We start from the raw sequence: 7,860 nt of genomic DNA on the forward strand, positions 1-7,860 counted from the left end.
GGACTGTGCGTACGCTGACGGACGAAGGAGACAGGTACACATACACACAATAATAGGAACTCATATGGACGGGCATACTATACGGACTGTACACTGAAATGTACGTATATGTACGCATGCTAGGTGGGTAGCTGAAGCGTGAATCGATCTGGTCGGCATCGATCAAGATGACGTAGCGGTCCCCCTCTCCACCTGGAACCATGCATGTGATCTGAGTGACGTCACCACGGCCCGGCTACACCACCTACGTACATACTACGTGTTCCCAGCTGGGGCAAATTTGACAATTTTAACCTTGGAATGAAATCAAATCATAGAATGAATTGCCCGTGAAACTATTTCACGCCGATGACTTTTTATGTAGCGCCCGCCACGCAGGCGCCACACCCTACGGTGCAGCGCCTACCTCTGGGGCGTTGCACACCTGTCCATCGTGGCAGCCCATGGGCCCGCACCCAGCAGTGCAGCGCCTCCGAGCTAGGCGCCACACATTTAAAGTGCAGCGCCTGGCGCTCGGGCGCTGCACTGTGAGAGTAAAATGCAAGTGCGGTCCTAATTCTTTCTCCGAAAGTGTCGGTTGGGTCCCAATTCTTTCAAAATGCACATCTGGGTTCTAATTCTTTCTAAGTTGTTCACCCGAGGTCCTATTTTCGTCTGACCGCCGCTAACCAGCTCGCGTGGCGCTTTGACCACCGCCACGTCAACACCCGGGCCCAGGCGGGAGATTTCCCGCGACTGACAGCTGATTTTTTTTGCAATTCGGCCCCTGGAGCTTCTGGTTTTCTCATTCCCCTGTCCCTAGGTCTATTGCTTGTTCTCTCCTCTCCCTCTCTACGACTGTCACCGTCGCCGCCGCTAGCTCTTTAGCCGTGAAGGGTCGCGGGAAGAAGGTTGTCCAAGCGTCTCTTCCACCTCCGTTAGAGCGTCCCCTCCGACGACCTCGACCTCGACTTCATCAAGCGCATGCTCATGGAGGAGGACGTCGACGACAAGTTCTTCTACCAGTACCCCGACCACCCCGCCATCCTCTCCGGGTAGCACCGGTTTGTCCAGATCATCTCCGACTCCAACACTACCCCATCGACCGACGACTCCGCCAACATCGCCGTCGCCAGCTCCACCTTCTCCCCGACTCAGCAACTGGCAGATCGACCTCCTCCTGCTCCAACTCTGCCACAAACACCGGCAAATCAACATCCTCCTCCCACTCCGCCACCAACACTGGCAACTCTACCTCCTCTTCCTCCTCACCGGGCGGCCTCGCCCCCGCCAATCCCACTAGGCCTTACGAGCGAATCAATCTCTCCTAGCCCCTCCACTCCCCGACATACATTGGCATGGGCTTCCCCATCGACGATGCCAACAACCTCCTCTTTTCTGGCATCGGCACGCCCACTGGGGGATATTTTGGGCATACTCTGGCGCTCTCCAAGGGCGACGCTTGGACGACCTTTGTCGGAGTAATGGGCCACGGGTAGGCTAACCCGAGCCCCTGAACCTTTCAAGACATCGGGGCAGGCTGCGCCCCTGAAGACCCCAAGATGAAGAGCCGCCTTTTGAGAGTCGGCGGCAAGGCCGCCGACTGCTCCTCACGGCCGAGTCCCAGGGACGACTTTGAGATAAGCCGACTCCTAACTGGCGGCTTCCAGAGAAGCCGACTATGAGGAGTCGGCCCGCGACTCCAACCACCTCCTGCCTTCGCAACGATGGACGGGACGGGGTATGGCCACCGAGCGGCCCATACCTACCCCGTTTGCGAAGGGCAGGCATGGCCATAGTGCGCCGTACCAACGGAGATCTCCATCCGGCGCGGTACTGTTGCCATGCCAGCCCTGACATCAGCCCCCGTGGGCGGCGCCCTGTGCCCACGACGGCCTGTCTGTATGACCCAAAGACGGCGGGTCCCACCTGTCAGCAGGGATACAGAAGACGGTGAGAGTGCCACAAGACGGACCCGTTGGGAGTCGGCTAGCCCCTCCCACAGGCCCCACACGCCATTAACCAGACAAGACAGGAAATGGCGACAGTGATCGCCCATCAGGCGGCGACACTGTTGCCATGACCCCATGACCAAGCCAGCATCATTAGAAGCACGACTACAGTAATCCGCAGCCGGCAAGACCCGCCCGCGGCGGACAAGGTCTGTCGGGCCCGTCGGCGGGGCCCACCAGTCGGCGGACCCCAGAAGTCAGCGGAGAAGACGGCGGCTTGAGAGACAGACGGCTAGGACCCGCGCCCAGCCGTATTACCATTGTACCCCTGAGGGGTAGGCCTATATAAGCCCCCAGGGCACCCATGCACAGGGTGATCCATCTTTTAGCACTAGACCAGATCATATAGGAAGGAGGGAGCTAGCCTTGCCTTCTCTTACCTCCAGGAAACAGCTCAAGGAGCAACCTTGTACCCACTTTGCCATAGTGATCATGCGGAGACCCCGCAGAGCAGCAGTAGGGGTGTTATCTCCACGGAGAGCCCTGAAGCTGCGTAAGATCCGCCGGCGTGCATGTCTTCGCCTCATCCCGTTTCCAGGCACCGGCGACGTTCTACTCGCCCCCACCATGATAAGCCATCCCTTGGCATATGTCGCACCCAACCCCCGACATTTGGCGCCCACCGTGGGGCCAGGTGCACCGTCGTCCGGAGACCTGCTCTGGACGGGAACCCTTTTTCTCCCTGGCGAGCGCAGCCAGCCCGGCACGCCAGACGGAGTCTGCGCCGATGCGCTGCACAGCGCTGAGATCGCCTGCGCAGCGAGCTGCCTCGCCGAACTTGTCGGCGAGGTTCCCCCCTCCGACGAGCCTGCATCCGACGCAGGCGCGGGTGGCCCCGAGAGCCTCCTCGCGGGCCTCCTTGACCAACTCCACGTCGCCGGTGAGCCTGCCGTGGACTTGGAGTCCGTAGGCTCCACCGACCCAATGCTGGTCGACTTCGACACCGCGTCGCTCGACGCGTTCCCCACCAACATGGTGGTCTACGACGAGCCGCTCCCTCGCGCGGAGAGCGGCGGAAGCACCGTCACAGAGGTGCTCGTCATCAGTCATGGCGAGCATCCCGATGAACGAGCTCATGACCCACTCGACGCGGCTCTGCAAGACCTAACCGCGCCTATTCCGGAAGACGCTGATGCCGAGACGCTGGAGGCGCGCCGCCTTCAGCTCGTCGAAGGCGCCAAGAAGCTGGCAAGCATGAGACGCTTGTCAGAAGCCTACCAGCGTGAGATGGATCGCGCTGTGGGCGGCTCGCCGGCCCCAACTGGGCCTAGCCGCCTAGGCGCGGTCCAGCAGCGCGGCGTGGCCATCGCCAACCTGTTCGGGGCCAATCGCCCTGTATACGCCACGCCTGCAGAGAACATCCACGCCGCCCAGGCGGCGGCGGACGAGCTAGACAACTTCGAGGGTGAAGAGTGCCGCCTGATGACGGAGCGAGTCCAGCAGCTCCTCGACGCGGCTGCCGCGCAGAATGAAGCCGGCTGCCGCACAGAGGCGCCGCAACGACAAAACGACGACCCGCCTCCCCGCCGAGATCAAGGCGCGATGTCTCGGACGCCAACTGGCGGTGTCCGCGGAAGAAAAGACAAGGATCCGGCTGTCAGCCACAGTCGGACTCGCATCACCATCGAGCGCGACCAAGACGGCCGCCCAAGAGCAGTGGAGCGGAGGGACGACTATTTCGTCCTCCTCGCAAAGAAAGGCGAGTCTCCCTGCCACCCGTCCAGCATCAGACTCTCGGCGACCGCCTTGGCCGCCGAGAGGGAGTCGGAGAAAATGACGCCCGCCACCGGATCGACCGACTCCACCGATCCCTGGCGCTGGAAGAAGAAGACGAGCCTTTTCCCAAAGAGTTCACGCTCCCCCGAGATACGCCCAAGTACACCGGCACCATGAAGCCGGAAGACTGGCTGGTTGACTACTCCACGGCCGTCAACATAGCGAACGGCAACAAGCGTGTTGCCGTAAAGTATGTTCCGCTCATGCTCCAGGGCACGACCCAGAAATGGTTGAACAGCCTGAAGCCCCGCAGCATCAACAGCTGAGTCGACTTCACCGAAGCCTTCGTCCGCAACTTCACAAGCACATACAAGCGACCTCCCAAGCCTCGCCAGCTTTCCTTGTGCGTGCAAGGCCCCGACGAGTCAACTCGCGACTACCTCACGCGCTGGGCCGAGCTTCGGAACTCCTGCGAGGGCGTGCACGAGGTGCAGGCTATCGAGTACTTCACTGCCGGGTGCAAAGAAGGCACCCTCCTCAAGCACAAGCTCCTCTGCGACGAGCCGGAGACCCTCGACGAACTGCTGATCATAGCAGACAAGTACGCCACAGCCGACTCCTCCATGAAGGCGGAGATTCAAGTTAGTGCGACCGGCAAAGTGGCCCCTCAAGCTCCCAGAACTCCGGCTGGAGATGCCAGTCGGCGACAACCACAGAATGATCACAAGCGCAAGGCCCCAAAGCCGGCTTCCAGCAGCCGGCAGGTTGCAACAGTTGAAGACCAGCAGCCGGAGGGGCAGCCTCCGACCAAGCGACAGAAAGGCGGCAAGTCCAACTGGTTGCCGGCCTTCTCTTACGAGCAGACTCTAGATGGTCCCTGCAAATTCCACAGTGGCACGAAGCTGTCAAACCATACCACCCGGAAATGCCACTGGCTCACCAGGATCGCCAAGGGAGACGGCCTCATGCCTTCCCCGCCTGCTGGGCCGCCGCATCCACCGCCGCCCCAGCAGCCGGCTGTCAGGCCAGTCGGCGCAGTGCAAGATGATTACCCAGAAGAGCATGGAGCCTATGTGGTGTTCACCAGTGTGGCTGACGATCGACGCAGCAGGCGGCTGCAGCAGCAAGAAGTGAATGCAATAGCATCAGACACTCCAGAGTTCATGCACTGGTCCGAGAAGCCTATTAGTTGGAGCAGAGCTGATCGCCCAGAGGTGATGCCGAGTCCGGGCTCCTACGCCCTGGTCTTAGGTGCCACCCTTGCCACAGATAGACGAGCCGCTCGCTTCTCGCGAGTGCTGATAGACGGAGGCAGCAGCATCAACATCCTGTACAAGGGTACCATGAAGAAGTTGGGAATCAAGCAAAGACAGCTTTAGAACAGCCGGACTGTGTTTCACGGCATCGTTCCTGGCCTTTCCTGCTCGCCAATCGGCAAGATCCTGATAGACGTCCTCTTTGGAGACAAAGATCATTTCCGCCGAGAGCCAATTTGGTTTGAAGTGGTGGACCTCAAAAGTCCGTACCATGCGTTGCTTGGCCGACCTGCTTTGGCCAAGTTCATGGCAGTCCCCCACTACGCCTACCTCAAGATGAAGATGCCGAGTTCCAAGGGGATTCTGACCATAGCCGGCGACTACAGAAAGTCGTCCGCTTGCGCGGCTGAAAGCAGTCGGCTAGCCGAGTCCTTGGTAATCGCAGCTGAGAAGCGGCTTCTTGATCGGGTTGTGGCGATGGCCGGCAAGCAGCCCGAGATATCGCCCAACCCCAAGGAGTCGGAAGCTGAGGGATCGTTCAAGCCGACTAAAGAAACGAGGAAGATACCCTTGGACCCGGAGCACCCAGAGAGGTACGATGTCATAGGTGCAAACCTTGACAGCAAATAGGAAGGCGAGCTCGTCGATTTCCTCCGTGAGAATCGGGACATCTTCGCATGGTCCCCTAAAGACATGCCGGGTGTACCGACGGAATTTGCCGAGCACAAGTTACATGTCCGATCTGATGTGAAGCCCGTCAGGCAGCCCTTGCACCGCCTGTCAGAAGAGAAGAGAAGAGTTGTTGGAGAAGAGATAGCCCGACTCCTAGCCGCCGGCTTCATTATGGAAGTGTTTTTTCCGGAATGGTTAGCAAACCCGGTCCTGGTGCTGAAGAAGAACAAGCAGTGGCGGATGTGTATTGACTACACAAGCCTCAACAAAGCTTGCCCAAGGATCCATTCGCTCTGCCGAGAATTGATCATGTGATAGACTCCACAGCCGGATGCGAGCTGTTGAGCTTCTTAGATGCATATTCAGGATATCACTAGATCAAGCTGAACCCGGCTGACAGACTAAAGACCGCCTTCATCACGCCATTTGGAGCCTTCTGCTACCTGACCATGACGTTCGGCTTGAGGAATGCCGGCGCCACCTTTCAGCGTTGCATGCAGAAGTGCCTCCTCAAGCAACTCGGCAGAAACACCCACGTCTACGTGGACGATGTGGTGGTGAAAACGGAAAAGCGTGGAACACTGCTGGAAGACCTCAAGGAATCCTTTGAGAACCTGCGCCGATTCTAGATCAAGCTCAACCCTGAGAAGTGCGTCTTCGGAGTACCAGGTGGCCAACTCCTTGGCTTCCTGGTCTCTGAACGCGGCATAGAGTGCAACCCTGTAAAGATCAAGGCCATCGAGAGGATGGAGGTACCTAGCCGACTGCTAGATGTGCAAAAGTTCACCGGCTGCTTGGCGTCCATCAGCCGGTTCATCAGTCAGCTGGGCGAGAAAGCTCTCCCTTTATACCAGCTCATGAAGAAGACCACCTTTTTCGAATGGAACCACAAGGCGGACGAAGCTTTTCTCCAGTTGAAGAAAATGTTGACTACTCCCCCTGTGCTGGCGGCCCCGACTCCTAAAGAGCCCATGCTCCTGTACATTGCCGCCACCAGCCGGGTAGTCAGCACAGTCATTGTAGTTGAACGCAAGGAGGAAGGCAAGGCGCTACCTGTCCAGACACCGGTATATTACCTGAGCGAAGTACTGTCGACCTCCAAGCAAAACTACCCCCACTACTAGAAGATGTGCTACGGCGTGCACTTCGCCGCCAAGAAGTTGAAGTCTTACTTTCAAGAGCATCCAATCACTGTGGTTTGCACAGCCCCACTAGCCGAGATCATCGGAAGCCGAGATGCTTCTGGCCGAGTGGCCAAATGGGCCATAGAGCTGGCTCCCTACACCATCTACTACCAGCCCCGCACCGCCATCAAGTCGCAAGCACTGGCCGAGTTCCTCGTCGACTGGGCCGAGACCCAGTACCTGCTGCCAGCGCCCGACTCCATCCATTGGCGGATGCATTTCGATGGCTCCAAGATGCGCACCGGCTTGGGAGCCGGCGTTGTCCTCACTTCCCCCAAAGGCGACAAGCTCAAATATGCGCTGCAGATCCATTTCGCCGCCTCCAACAACGTCGCCGAATACGAGGCGCTCATTCACGAGCTCCGGCTTGCCAAAGAACTTGGCATTCGCCGGATCCTGTGTTATGGCGACTCCGATTTGGTGGTCCAGCAGTCATCTGGCGATTGGGACGCCAAAGATGCAAACATGGCGAGTTACCGTTTCCTTGTACAGCAACTCAGCGGATATTTCGAGGGGTGCGAGTTCCTTCAAGTGCCAAGAAATGACAACAACCAAGCAGACACCCAGGCACGAATCGGCTCCACCCGCCAAGCAATACCATCCGGCGTCGCCCTTCAGCGCCTCCTCAAGCCGTCTGTCAAGCCTTCACCAGAATCAGACTCCATCTTTGTGCCGGCTCCCCCCGAAGAAGTCGGATCCGACTCAAGAGCCCCAGCAGATGGCACAAGAATTCTTACAGATGGCTCCAAGAACGCCGCAGTCGAAGCCGGCCCGGGGACTTCAGAACCCGGCCCGGGGACTGTGGCGACTAGTCCGAAGACTCCAGAGCTCGGCCCGGGGACTGCACCAGTCGGTCAGGGGACTTCATAAATCCAGCAAGCAGCTGTGGACTCCAGCCCGCCGCCTCCCAGCCCAGCCCCGCTCGTCCAAGTCGCAGTGCTGGCAGTTGAAGAAATAGCAGCACCCTCATGGGCCCAGCCCATCCTCAAGTTCCTAGTGAGCAAAGAGCTGCCAACCGATGAAATCTTGGCTCGGCAAGTA

The sequence above is a fragment of the Triticum dicoccoides genome, chromosome 5B, assembly GCF_002162155.2.
Source record: "Triticum dicoccoides isolate Atlit2015 ecotype Zavitan chromosome 5B, WEW_v2.0, whole genome shotgun sequence".
Taxonomy (NCBI): Eukaryota; Viridiplantae; Streptophyta; class Magnoliopsida; order Poales; family Poaceae; genus Triticum; species Triticum dicoccoides.